At 38.2% G+C, this 14,998-nt stretch overlaps 1 long non-coding RNA gene across 1 annotated transcript in view; it reads right to left on the bottom strand.

The window, feature by feature from the left end:
* Positions 1-5,643: 5,643 nt before the first annotated feature.
* The window catches only part of LOC148969511 (uncharacterized), a 46,373-nt gene continuing 37,018 nt past the window's right edge, over positions 5,644-14,998 (bottom strand). Inside the window, exon 3 of the long non-coding RNA XR_016149359.1 lies at positions 5,644-6,154. This is a non-coding gene — a long non-coding RNA (uncharacterized LOC148969511). The remainder of the gene's footprint in view (positions 6,155-14,998) is intronic.

Genomic DNA, 14,998 nt, shown 5'->3' with positions numbered 1-14,998 from the left:
GTGTCCGTGTTTGATGGCAAACCAACCGTCCAAAGCCAGAGTCTAGCCTGGGTAGCATTGTGGGGAAACATGTTCAACCCACTTGGACTTTTGCACCATGAAAACAAACACTTGTTTATTATCACAGTTTGACGTGTCTGTCATGGGAAAGATCCACGTGGTGTAGACAGTATCATCTCATAGATATGAAAACTCAGTCTCATTAATAATTATGAGACACTGATGCGTCATCAAGCACTCATACTGCATGGCTAAATCACAGCCGGTGACATGGACACGATGAAGATTTTAAACCCGGAAGACGAAAAATGTGGGGGAAAAAAACTCCAATTTAACCGTTTTAACCCTATTATTAAATCTAACAGATGCTAACATTTTCTCCAATGGTGTTCATTGTACCTCTGTTAAACTCTCAGAAAATGTGGTTTGGGGTTTCATGACCTTTTAAAGACCCCTGGGGTGAAAATCACATTTGTTGTTGTTTATCAGCAAGAGAGAGGAGCCAGACACAGAATGAGCAGTGATGGAGTCTGTTGACAAGGCTGTACACAGGGCACAACATGGAGAGTGAGGTGTGAAACAGTTCAAACCAAAGTCCTAAAAAGTGAAGCCAAATTGTCCCCAGGTGGTTGGCACTAGCATACTGTAGGTCACAAACCCTGCCCTCTCCATGTAGTCTAATGAGACACGAGAGAAACTAAACAATTAAATTACACTTCAAACACATTTTTTTTTCCAAAGATGTTTTTAGTCATTTTAGGTAGATTTTTATCATGCTGATGTAGGTTTAAGTGTGTGTGTTTTTTTTTTTTTTTAAATAAGTTTGGTCTTAGTTATTTGATGCTATGAAAACGGGAATGTGACGTCATGATTGACAGCTTCTCTAAACGAAGTAGTCACTGAGGCACCAACAGACTTTTTGGGGGGATTTTCGGGAGGAGATTTTAGTTTTAACTTTAATTTCTTCATTTCCATGACTGTTAATTTCAGACCGACATAACGAATGGTTCTGCAGGACACTGTACAAACCATTTCCGTGAGAGTGTGAGCGGGACTTTGACATCGCCGCTCCACTTCACACTCAATAGTCAAGTCATGTCACCTTTATTTATAGCACTTTTTTATAACTTCAAAGCAGCTTTACAGAGAAAACATGAAAATAAAGTTGTAATAGTAATGTTAAATATAAAATGAAATGTCCCCAACTAAGCAAGCCATAAGCCAATGGCGACAAAGGCGAAGAAAGGCGAAAAAGGCCACAGTGGCAAGGAACCATAACTCCATCAGGTGACAGAATGTACTAGAAAAAAAAAAAAAAAACCTTGGGAGAACCTAGGCTCAGACAGGGGGCCAGTTCTCTTCTGGCCAACGAACGAATTTTGATTCAGGCAGCCTTATAGGTCAGAAGTCAGATTGGATCGAAACATTATATTATGCAGTTCATCTGGTTGAAGATCCGAGTCATCACGTGCGTATGGAGACGAGTTTGTTGAGGATCAGGGCGATGGCTGTTGTGTCAATGAGGCTTTCACTCACAGGGGAGAGTCTAGTTGACACAACTCTGCTGACACTTTAGGGATGCGTTGTGGTCGTGTCTAGGCGCAAGTCCACCATCTGATCTGGATACGGCCCGGGTCCGGCTGATTACAGTTAACCTCGGAATAAACAGAAAGACTAAAATTAACGTAGATGCCATTATTTTTATGATGTAGCGAGTACATCAGGGGTTATAGGAAGTGTTCCCGGTTCCGGCTGACCTAATTTATGCAGACTAATAATCATGGGCGTCAGTTTGGTTTGAAATTTGCTGGGTACAATGACGCATTCGTTCTTTTTTTCTCTTTCGAGTAGGTCATGTTTTGAAAGACGATGTCCTGTAGCTTCCTGATGTACATAAAAAAAATGAGCACAATGTCTGAGTACAGTAACTACAGTATATACGCCCTTTATTGCATATGTACACTAGCCATGTTTCCATCCACTTGTCAATCGAATTATCTGAAATTCGGTTAAAAAACTCATGCGGATAAAGCTGGTGAAAGTGTGTTTCCATCCAACGGCTTTAAAGCGAATAAAAACCTGTACGTAATGACGTCACATGCTGTTTTGCGATCAAATTGGTATATCGAATTGATTTGAGACATTTTAAGGTGTTTCCATTTATTTTCGCACTAAATCGAACAACATTCAAGCAAACTTTTGCGAACAAAGTTTTGTTAGACAAAACGGATCGCGCCATCTACCAAAAAATGATCAATATTTCAGAAGTTGAAGGCTAATAATGCTTATGTGCCAGCTGATAGCGACATATGAATGGGATAATGTATGCGAGGCGGTTGTTGTTCGCTATAACAACCGCCTCGCAATATTATCCTGCTTATTACATATAAATCAACCAAATAAATAAATAAATCAATAATTTGACACAAAATATTGACTTAAAAACGAGTTTATTGATTTAAAAACGAGTATGCACGTATGCCCGACGACAGCGGAGGTGACTGTGGTTTGGGAACGACAGCGCTCCATCAGTTCTGGGAGATCGTGGTTCACGGAAACCCTTTGGTTGAAGCATCTTTTTGCTTTGTCCACTTACATCTGTCTTTGTTGACATCCGCCATGTGTGCGCAAACAGACTGGCTGGAAATGAACTCGTCTTCTGACGTGTTGCAACCATAAAAGGGCATAAAACTTAATCGCAATTCATTATTTATTCGGCAAATAACATTTCCATCAGCTTTTATCGCATTAGCCGTGTATCGATCAAGAGAAAATTCGGTGAGACCGAACGTATTTCATTTCAGTCGATTTTCATGAAATTTCATCGAATTTTACTGTTTCCATAAGGAAATGTTATCAATTCAACCACTGATAAACATTATTGGTTTTCCCTTCATCAAAACCAATAATGTTTATCAGTGGTTGAATTGATATAATGTTTATTAGTGGTTGTATATGTTTTGATGTGGGAAAAAATATACGAGAGCGGATAAGAACCGATGAGAAACATGGACACGTTTGTGTGCATTTTGATTTGTGATTTCACCGGAACGAATCTCCGCAACGGATTGAAGTGCGTTTCCGAGAGAAGACAACACATTTCAGTGCTGGTTCGCCTGTTATTAAACAAACAAATGAAACGAATGCTGTTAACTGGAGATGTTTTATTTGTATTGGAACAACTGTACCGTGAGATGTTTCAAAAGTGGTGGGGACAAAATCGACCCTGGCAAAAAGTGGTGGGGACATGTCCCACCCGTCCCCCTGTAAATGACGCATTTGCTAATAATCATTTAACTAATTTGAATAATAGGAATGTGTAGTGTTCTATCTGTGAGCCAAGCTGAAGAGATGTTTTTTTTTTCATCTAGATTTAAACTGACAGAGTGTGTCTGCTTTTGCTATCTGTCTTACGGATACTAGACATGTGACTTTCAAATGAAAGATCGGTATCAAAGAGCACACCCAGGTTACTAAACAACGACAAAGAGTTGACAGAGCAGCCATAAAGTGTTAGACACTATTCTAAATTATTACATGAGGATGTTTTTAGTCCAATAGTTAGAATCTCTGTTTTTTTTTTCTTTTTTTCTGAATTAAGTAGTAGGAAATTACTAGTCTTACAGGTTTTTATATATATATATCAGCTATGCATTCCGGTAATTTTGTGAATTAGTAAATTTCGTCAGGGCGTGAAGAAATACAGAGCTGTGTATCATCAGCATAACAGTGAAATCTAATTCCATGCTTCCTAATGATATCTCCTAATGGTAGCATGTACAGAGTGAATAGCAGCGGCCCTAGTACTGAGCCTTGTGGTACACCATACTGAATTTTTGAAGATGTCTCTTAATTTACTGCTACAAACTGATAACGGTCAGATAAGTATGATTTAGACCATGCTAATGCAATTCCACTAATGCCAACATCATTTTCGAGTCTATGCAGAACTAAGATCAAGTAACACTAATAGAGAATTACAACCTCAATCTCTGATAAGAGCAAATCATTTGTGACTCTAATGGGGGCTGTCTCAGTGCCATGGTATGGTCTTAATCCTGACTGAAAATCCTCACAGATACCATTTCTTTCTAGAAAGGAACATAGTTGTGAGGATGTTGCCTTTTTTAGTATCTTTGACAGATCACACTCTTCGAGATAGGCCTGTATTTGACTAATTCTGTAGGATCAAGTTGCCTTTTTTTAACAAGCGGTTTAATCATAGCCAGCTTTAAAGTTTTTGGCATGTATCCTAATGAGATGCATTTGTGATATTAGGGAAGAGGATCTATGACCTCTGGAAGTTGTGACTGAATTTTGAATTTAAAATCATGTCACGAATGCAGAATGGTATCATCACAATATGGTGCTTAATACTTGCATCTTACCTTTAACTTTAATAGGATGACAACAACATTCTTTTCAGGAATGCAAATTCATGAGCTTTGGTGGTGGTGATGGCGCAGTGGACCCGGGTTCGAATCCACTGTGATACACCAATGTGTCCTTGAGCAAGACACTTAACCCCTATAGCTGCGTGCGACCTCTGACATGTATAACAATTTTAAGTCGCTTTGGATAAAAAGTGTCAGCTAAATGAATAAATGTAAATATGAAATGTAAGCTTTGTTGTTTGATAAAAAAAGACAATAACATTCTTAGAAAATGTTTTTGGAAGTACAATATTAACATTAGCAAATAAGAATAAAATTGTAGTTATGTATGAAAGCAGGATGTAATGTCATCATTAATTCAATTACATTGTATTCAAATAGTTTTCCTAGAATAGATTGACTAATAATTTTAATGTGAATATCCAAAAGTCACTTTGGTCTATTTCAGGTGTAGCCCCTAGAATATAAACAAACACACCTGGAATAAAAGACACTTTTCAAAGTTCTGTTTTTATGACAATACTCACTTTCTGTCTGTTTAGAAAATTGTGATTTTTTTTTTTTTTTTGAACTATTTTCATTCACCTGTTCAGGTACAAACAGTAGCTTTGGCCTTATTTGCTGTAACTGGATACCAGTGTCTGTCAAACTTTTAAAGTATATTTGCTATTTAGTTCTAGCTCTTCAGTGCAAACGAATACATTTCCAAAAGGTCATACTTATTTGTGGTCACGCTGCTTTTCACAAAACAGATGGAAACAATTTTTTCAATTAGAAAAAGGAACAAAAAAAAAAAAAAAATGAGGGAAGACATACACACATATCCATACAATCCATACAAAAAACACAAGAATTACACCTATTGCACACTCGAATAGCATGGTTTTTTTTTTATGTTTTTTTGTTTTTTGTAAAAGTAAGCATGACTTTTACAAACCTTTTACACAAACCTTTTACCTTTTACAAACCTTTTTTTAAAAAAAAAACATTTACACAAACATGCATTTTGGCCACATCACTTAAAACATTATAATCATCAACACCAGGTCAAAGATAAAAGTGTGGACAGCAGGCCAAAACTTGAGAAAAATATGCATTACCAATTTATCTAGATTAATGTAAACATATCCTGTATGTGCAAACATGCATGTATATATATGTATGTGAGTATATAAAGTTAAAACACACCACATGCCTCATATTCCATCATGTGTCCCTTCCCCAGATCTCCCCCCCCCCCCATGCCATGTATGCAATGAACATATGGTAAAATGCTGCAGTCATCCTGCATATGGTCACCCATGAGATTCATGGACTCTTTGCCTTTCTCTGCAAGACTGGTGCTAAGTAAAACCAGCAAAAATATAAACAGTCAAAAAAGAATAACCTTTCATACAATAACAGAAGCCATGTCAGCCATTTTGAGTGACAAATCAGCATGGTGCATGGCACAGGTTTCCCGAATGGTGGAGGAAGGATCTGACAGCCGTTTGAAGACGTCCTCGAGAGAACAGCTTCCTCTCCTGCTCCCCCACTCGTAGTGGTGCTGGGCCGTCATGCCCCTCACAAAGGGGGAAGACGTTATGTTCTGTTCCAGTCCTCTGTCAGAGCACAGAGTGCTGATTTAGACATAATGAACGGAGACACAGATGCTGGAGTCAAGCTCTTCCTGTGTATGACAGAAGGAGGAGCAGAACGCCAAGCAGCCCGGCCGGAGCTGACGCTGGGAGATACTCAGACCTGCCCACGATCTGCTAGCACTGGCATGAGCATACAACACGCATCAGATGTTGTTGAAGAAAAAATCAGACAAACACACATAAAAAATGTGAAACTATGTTACACATTCAGTTATTAATATTGTTGACCACATGTTAGAACAAAAGTAAAGTTTGTTTCAAAAGTTTTTGAAAACTATATCATTATCGTCTCTGTGTAAACTACAAAAAAACGTATTTTTGTGAAACATGATGCACTACGTGTTAGCCCCGCAGCAGAATACAGTAATTTTTCTTGCATATCCGTATGAACAGGGATAGGCAGGGTGGGGCCGAGAGCCATGGGATCGGATCGAGGACGGTGTTTTCATTTTGTTGTTTAATCGTATTTTATCATTAACATTACGCCCATCGTTTGCTGCTTCCCACCTCCTTCTTCCCTGAGCATGAACAATGTTACAACGGATCGTTTTGACAAAATTGTCATCTATACAAGAAAAACGCACATTTTAGTACATCGTTGTTGTGTAACACCGTGTCCTAACTACACGCGACGCGATAAAAGGTATCTTTTTAATTGTAAAGAGTTTTTGTCCTAATCAGACGCGACGGTGAGACGCAAAGTTTCTGATTTAGAAACAGTCCCTATTTCTGCAATATTGACAGATCCGCCCACACAGAGATCTCATTGGATGGAAGTTCTGCGTGTCATGAATATTTAATCATCAAACATGGACGACGAGGAACTGATTGTCGAAGTTCAAAGGCATTAGGTCACTGTGCCACAAGCAATAACGGATAATTTACCTCAGATTTTGAAAGTATATAACATAGCGTTCAAAACTAATTCTATGCAATCATACAACTGTACTTCATAACAAAATTAGTCAATGAGTATATTTTGTTAATGTTTTGATTTTTAATAATGTTATTTCTTGATTTGATTATGTCCTTACCCCTTTCCAATATGAGTGCGGGCCAGCAGTGCACTTTCACAGAGAGACTCCGCCCACTCGCTGTTCTGGGGTGCGTTTCCCGTACAACGAGATTTCACTACCATAGTATGATGCATCGTTAGAAAAATCAACTAGCTAGTCACGACTGTTTCCCGAAACCCACTGTCGCAAAGTATCGTTCAACCACGTTGGTTTCGCACGTGGTGGAGTAATAACTACTTTTAATGAAACTGTTTCAGATCCAAATAACGCTAGATTTGTTTTATATAAATTACAGACATGTCATCTGATGACTATTTCTAATTGTTCTGAGTTGTTCTGCTTTATTACCAGACTCAATATTTGGCTCGTTCTTACATAGTAGAGCACGTTCGCACATGCGCACTCTTCAAACACGGTACTTCAAATCTTTTGAAAAACTAAAAGACGTAAATTCCATTTGTATGTATTCTAAATAAAAGGCACCGGTTGTACTGAATGCCAGCTTGCTTATTTTGCTCAAGATAAGGATTTATTACCTCCAAATGTCATGCAATATAGAAACTATGCCTCTAACCACAGGTTGAGAGCTGTCGTTCAAACCCCTCAACTTTGCGATGCTGTTTGCGAATGTCCGTTGGAACGATGGTTTTGGGAAACACCGACTCGTTAAACTATGCAGATAACAACGGAACTTGCGAGCATAGTTGGCTAACTATGCTTTCAGGAAACGCACCCCTGAATGGCTGTGATCTTTGATTGACGTATCAATCAAACATTGACCCCATTCGTCATCATCCGATGGAACGTCTCCGTTCCCTACTAAAGGAACGAGGGTTACATCCGTAACCGTGACGTTTCTTTGTTTAGTTCCCGTTCCCTTTGTTAGTTAGTTGGTATTGTTAGTCTACTAATTGATTGATTATGTTCACCTGTTCTTCATCTAGTTTCCTTAGTATCTAGTAATGTATACTCCCTGTGGTTCAGTTGATCTTGGAGTTCGTTTTGTAAGTAAAGACTATATTTTTTGATTTACAGTCTTTGCCTTTTTTGCGTGTTGTCGTGTAAATGAACTGCCAAAATGCATAAAATGTTTTCAATTGTAGTCGAAACACGTGCACACTTTTATAAAAGTTACACCCACAGAACATGCACGAAAAGAACTACACACAACACACAGGGGAAGTATGTTCCATCTCGCATTAATTGATTCAAGCAGCTCAGAAACATTGAAACATTTTCAAACCCATGATGACTCAATCTTGAGTGTGAATGACAAAAACTGGAGTGAGAAGCGCTATGAATGGTACCTCAGAAATAACTGTAACAAGCCTCCCCAGAAGGCTCGCTCTTATTTAACAGCTAAATTGACCTGAATGTCATCTGGAATCTCAGAGGAAATCTCTCTCCATTTCTGAACGCAGCGCACATGCTTGTACTGTAGCTGCTCTGCTCTTCACAACATCTGCGGCTGATGCAAGTTTAGCTCTACCACCCAGCGAGAGGCGCGTAGACCCCATCAGTAAATCTAAAGGTTTACTACCATCAAAAAAACAAGTTACTTACAGTCAGGCCAACTGTGTGTTCAGAGACCGCATGTTTGTGCGAGAGAATGTTACAGCTAAAGAATGTTCGACTCAATCCAAAAGGGAATTGAAATGTCACATCAACACAACAATTATGATCATAAAACATCTCTAAGATAGGAATGTGTCATACATACGTTTGTTGTTCAGTCCAATGCCTTGTTTTCAATCTGTGTATATCTAACTGATCTGAATGAAAACCTCTCTGAATGAAAATTATCATATTTTTTTTTTTCCTGGGATGCCTTTTTTAGATGCTTAACTAAATTTGCTGAATCAGTCACTGTCTCTGATAAGACTTCTTGCTGTCATGGTAAAGTTTATGCTAAAAGGCTCTTTATTTGTGCCTCTGAATCGTGCAATTGTTATTACGACATGTCACAAATTCAAGCCGGATACATAAAATGGACGTAGCTTAAAGGGGTGATGAACTGAGAAAAATCCAATTTCCCCTGAGCTTTTGACATCTAAGAGGTCATCATATTATAAGAATATCCTGTATGTTTCAGAACTGAAAATGTCCTTGTTAGCCCAATAAAAGCTTTTATTGACACCAGCCCCAGCAAACGACTCGCTTTTCAAAGTGGGGAACTATGACGTCAAAGAGGATGAATCCTCACCCCTGTAGAAGAAGATCAACGCCTACTTCAACAAGCCCGGTTTAGCCCCGCCCACCGATTCGTGCATTACACGCATAGCTAAATAACATAGAGCCTACCTCGTGATGGATCGAAGTGCAAGTCCAAGTGCATCGACGAGTGAGTCGAAACTCATTATAATATGCAAAACTGTTATCCACTCACAGCAAGTCTTCAGTCAAGATGCCCATAAAAACCGAGCGATTTTCAGCTAGGCTCAAAACTTGGGTACAAAACAGCCTATTACTTATTCATCTTGATGAATGCGAAAACCAAGTGAACGTCATAAATTGACCTCAGAAAACAATATAATAAAATTTAAAAAAGCCAGTTCATAACTCCTTTAAACTAAACAACAAACAATATGAACAGTATACAACCAACCAAATAACTACAACAAACCAAACAACTACTGTAGGCTACATCTGAATTAAAGATCATTGGAAATCAAAACATTTTTGTGTTGTGTTTGCATAAAGCAAAATCGAGTACATCTCACCCTTAAGATGATTGAAATACAGCATGTACGATTAAAAAATGATTGCAAAATAATTCATTGTAATTGACAACATACTTGCTTTTTGCTCACAGACCTCTTTATAGAACAACGTGATCTCATGAGAATACGTATGTATGTGTACGTAAAGTGTTGTTCTATCATACGTATATATAATTACGTTTTATATGCGCAGAAACGTATAATACTGACGTATTTACAGTACTAAAACGTAAAATATTTACGTATTGACAGCACAAAAACGTAATTTATTTACGTATGAACAAATCCACCGACGTACACATTGTACGTATCACAATTTATGCATATTAATATCGTAGCATTATGTTTTGACTCTATTGCATCCCACTGTCTTATTAATGAAGTTTTCAGTCGCATTATTGATATAATACTCATAAATATTAACATTTTGCTCGTTTCGCCTGCATGGTGTTAAACGTATTGTTTAACACCATGCAGGCGAAACGAGCAAAATGTTAATATTTATGAGTATTATATAAAACCTTAAAAACTATAAAACCTTAAAAAATACATTCTTTAACGTTACTCGTTCAACCATTTTGTAATAGTTTATTTACCTTGAGACACATAAAGCGTTTTCTCCTATAAAACACAACAAAAATTCACAAAAGACATCAATTTTAATAGTTTGATGTAATCCAAATCTTTAGAATCCATAGTTGTTTGCAAGAAACAACTCCTAATTCAGCGATTTCAGCCTCTTATCCAGTCGTGATCTCCATTCTCAGCAGCGACCGTAACGTTACAAGTCAAACCCCGCGCTGGTGATGAATTCAAATTCAAATATTGCGCCCATACGTCATCTTTTACGGCAGCGATATCAAACGTTCATTGGCTCTTCCCTGCTTCGTCACAGTTTGCGACATGAAGGACTGTAGACGGTTGGTTAGTTTAGTTCATTTGAATTTTGAAATGGAGAAGCGCGAACCAACCGAAGCCGGATTAACATTTTCATTAGTAATTTATTTTCTGCTCTGTACTTCATACAAAACTATTACAATACTGCCAGAGAGAAGACTGCGACTGCAACGCTTCATCATGTGAACGGCTTTTGGTATCGGTTTTGACATTTTCGCAATAAATAAATTATTGTGATTATACTTGTCTGTTAGTTATGTTTTTCTTCATAATTGTAGTTTTTTACGTAGTTTTAAGGAATTGTTATGGTAGGTTTAGGGGTAGGAGTAGGTGGCTCAAAATATATTTTAATGCTATATTGTTAATGAAACTGCCCTTTCCCAACACCTGTCTGTTACGTTTTATCCTTTTTTTATATTAAGTATAAAATGGGTATGTTTAGGTTTGGGATTAGGGTTTTGGGATCTTACATTTATCTATAAAATAGTAAAAAGGGAAATTATCCAGATATCTTTATGATATAGAATATACGTAAATAGTTTACGTTTTGTAGCTGTAAAAACGTAATAATGTTACGTTTAAATGTTGCAGATACGTCTATATTATACGTTTCAGCATCTATCCAAACGTACTAAAAAGTACGTTTTCTATCTTTGCAAAAACGTAAAATAGCTACGTATTAACAATGAGACCAGGCTGAGAAATAACTATGCCGTTGCCAGTCCCAAGCCTATGAGAAAGGAGGAGGGTTGTTCTCCTGCCGAGGTACCCTACCAGGAGAGTATCCAATGGATCCCGGATAAATTGTACACAACAATGCCATCGCATACAGGGCAGACAATGTGCCGACACTGGTGGATAACCGAGGCCAGGGCACAGGTTTGAAGTTCACTACTGCCAAACGAAAAAATGGACGACAACAAAATATTGTCCTAGCGGCACCCACAGCAACATAATGGATCAGGGACAAATCTAGTCCAAACGCTTGCTAAGAGATTGAGTAAGTGACTTCAAAATACAATAATACTGCATCTTTAGGAGTTTCATATCTTATGACATTTCTGACTCAATGTGAGTAGTTAGCATCCCATGACATTTGTATTGGAAAACAAAGCATTCTTGTCCAATCAAACTCTATTATTAATAAAAATAGCTTCCCCCAGGTATTAAAACATCCTTGGTCTTGAGGTAAAACCAGATGAGATATTATCCTACAAGCAAATCTGCTATCAGTTTGAACTGAATTTGGACTGATGAAAATCTTTGAGTGTAAACACTGTCAGTGAGAACAGAAATTCAGGATAAAAGGGGGAGAACAAGCTGTAGGAAATGAGCAAGAGAGAGAGAGAGAAAAAATGAGAGAAAGTAGGGAAAAGAGAGACATTAGTGGCTTCAACCAGCTGCCAAATGATGGCCGTGATTGCCGGAGTTGGAGTGTAGAAACAGAAGGTGTGAGGGGTGATTATCCAGCCTCCATTCCTGATGAACAGATGTTAATAACAAAGCAGCACATTCATTGTGTTTAATAGCCAAATACAGGAGGCTAGGCTGAGCCTATCTCTCCTCCTCTCCCAGAGAGATGGGCTTGGTGCGCTCGCTTTGGCAGCTAGCTAGTCATAATGAGCCAGATATTTGCAAGAAAAGGTAATGATAATCAGTCACCGAGCTGAACGCAAACACTGATGATGGAATCGTGGAACGCAAAGATGCAGACGTTGTGCCTTCGGTAGCTTTTTTACAGTCTTTAGCCACGTCCTAAATGATAAGTTATTAAAACCGTGCGAGGTAGTGGTAATTGTCCCATTCACATGGAGTTGCTCACAGCGTGGCCTTGTGTCAAGAATGACGTCTACTCCGCAACGATGCCAGAAGATCTGTGGAGACTGACCAAGGATGCGAACGCAAATGGTTTCGAACCGCTTTGCTTGTGAGGCAGGCACAACGAAGGGTTAACAGGCTGTGCAAAAACCCATTACGGTAGCATCCGTGTTTAGCTTGTTTATGAAAGATAAAGTGAACACCCAACAGCTGCAAATGAAATGCCATTCCATGTTCCATAAGAGTACACAATTTACTTATAAAACATTAAAATGCCACGAAACGCCATGAATTATTGAAACGCTGCAGATGCAGCAAATTGAATAGCTTTGCTGTGTTTCTCTGAGCAGGAAGGCCCCATTCATCATGTAACTATCGTGTGTTTCTCTTTAACTCAGCGATTTTATTTCATGTACTATCCTGAAATGAAGTTCCTGTCGCTCAAACGGTAGATTGGGCTTGATTTTTATAGAATACATAAACTTCTAATGTTGGGTAAAAGAGGCCTAAAGGTGCTTTTGATTTTATTCTCCTCTAAACAAATACTGTAGATGGCACAAAAAACTTGGTTTAATTTCAGTAAAAATTTAGTTGGTGTGTGGTCTATACCGCATAACTTAATCGCATAACTTTATCCAGAGCAGACACTTATCTTGGTTGAGATATGGCTTGGGAAATAGCAAGGTAATAATACACAACGTCGCCCATCCTCTCGGGAACCTAGTGTCTGAGTTTTATGTACCCCATGCACACTGTTTGACCATTTTAAACTTAAAATGACGAGAAAAGCGAATGAAACCTGACTAACTGCAATGCATTTCAATGGACGTGGAAGCCATAGGTCAATTGTGGGCAACAGCACAAAGTTAATTCTGCACTAATTTAATTAAAGTAGCTTTTTAAATGCTATAAATGTATGTAACAAATGAGACTTGAACTGAATAGTTTGGACACTGCGAAACTGGGTCAGGATGCCGATAAAAACCTAGGGGACTTTGAGACCCTGAATATATATTTTGGACAATATCTCTCAATATGTTTTGATTCAATATCTCAAGAATATGTAAGGTATAGTATTTTGCGTGAAAAAAAGCTAGACTATGTGATAATTATAATAAATCTAACTGACTTTTATCGGTGTATCAATACTGGGGCCTTTTGCCTGGTCAATATGATTACCCATTTGCTTGACTACACTATCAAATAGCTAACCCTGTGTTGCTAGTGTTACACAAACCATGTTCGGGTTTGCCAGTCTTTCTTTCAAACGCTTTGAACAACTCAGAAAATCAGTGAAGAAAGGCAAATTTTATTTTTATTTTCATTTGACCTTTATTTAACCAGGATTGTCTTTCTGAGATTAAAAATCTCTTTCACAGGAGTGTCCTCCTGGCCAAGAATTGACAGCAGTTACAGTCACAAAATTACAAATCACCAACAAATAAAAAGTTACAACACTTAAAAACAGTTGCACAACATCAAGTCTTCTTCTGGTGACCGAAAAATAGTTCCATAATTGAAATGATCCATAATTGGCACCAGAGTTTTTAATTTCAATTTCGTTTGGAGTCGATTCCATTCAAATGGAGCTGCAATGAAAGCCCTTCTTCCCAATTCAGTTAAGTGGAACAGAAAGGGTAAAACAATTTTCAGGCTGGAGGGAATATTTCAAAATACTTTTCTTATGAATTAGACAGTTTAGATATAAAGGGAACAACCCCAGAATAGCTAGATATAGTTCAACGTAACATCGTAATATGCAACATACGTCTTGGGACGTCTTACATCCGCCTTTTTAGGGTACCCTTAAACGTCGGTTAGATGACGTTATCGCATCCTAACCCTACCCCAGACCTAAAACTACCCCTAAACCTACCCTGTCACCTAACTGACGTTAAAGGTAAAGCGCCACTTGTATGACGGCCTGGGATCGTCAACTAACCCTAAAAGGTTATCTTTAAGGGTACCCTAAAAAGGGGGATGTTGATGTATGGTCAAAAGACGTCCCAAGTCAGTTATATGACGACTTGGGATGAGACTATGTTAGAATTTGCACATGGCTTGTCTTAAAGCATATGCATAGACATATAAACCTCCTTTTTCACCATAGGAGGTCTTTAGCCATTGTACCAAGGATGAATGTCATTTCATCCTAAAGGAAAGTTGTCTCTCAGAAGAAAGCAAAGGTGTTGTTGATGTTTCCTGTAGCCTGGTAATACCAGACTTCACTTTGCTTCGTTGACAGAGTCTGGAATGGCATAATAGAGAAGTGTTTTCTCTCTCGCTAGGGGGGCGCTTGTCTGAAGTTTAAAATCATTGGTTACCCGTAAGCCAATCAGATAAGGTTATTTATGACGTATGTTATGCACCGACACAGCTGCATCGAACCACAGACATCATGCATCGAATTCAAATCTATGATCGAACTTCCACTGTAAACCTGCTGTAAACAATTGATGATGCGAGCAAAATATTAAATACTTGGCTGTAAACGACTTTGCATATTATGCGAA

The sequence above is a fragment of the Pimephales promelas genome, chromosome 22 (assembly GCF_988280905.1).
Source record: "Pimephales promelas chromosome 22, fPimPro1.hap1.1, whole genome shotgun sequence".
NCBI lineage: Eukaryota > Metazoa > Chordata > Actinopteri > Cypriniformes > Leuciscidae > Pimephales > Pimephales promelas.
This window is presented reverse-complemented; position numbering and strand designations above follow the sequence as displayed.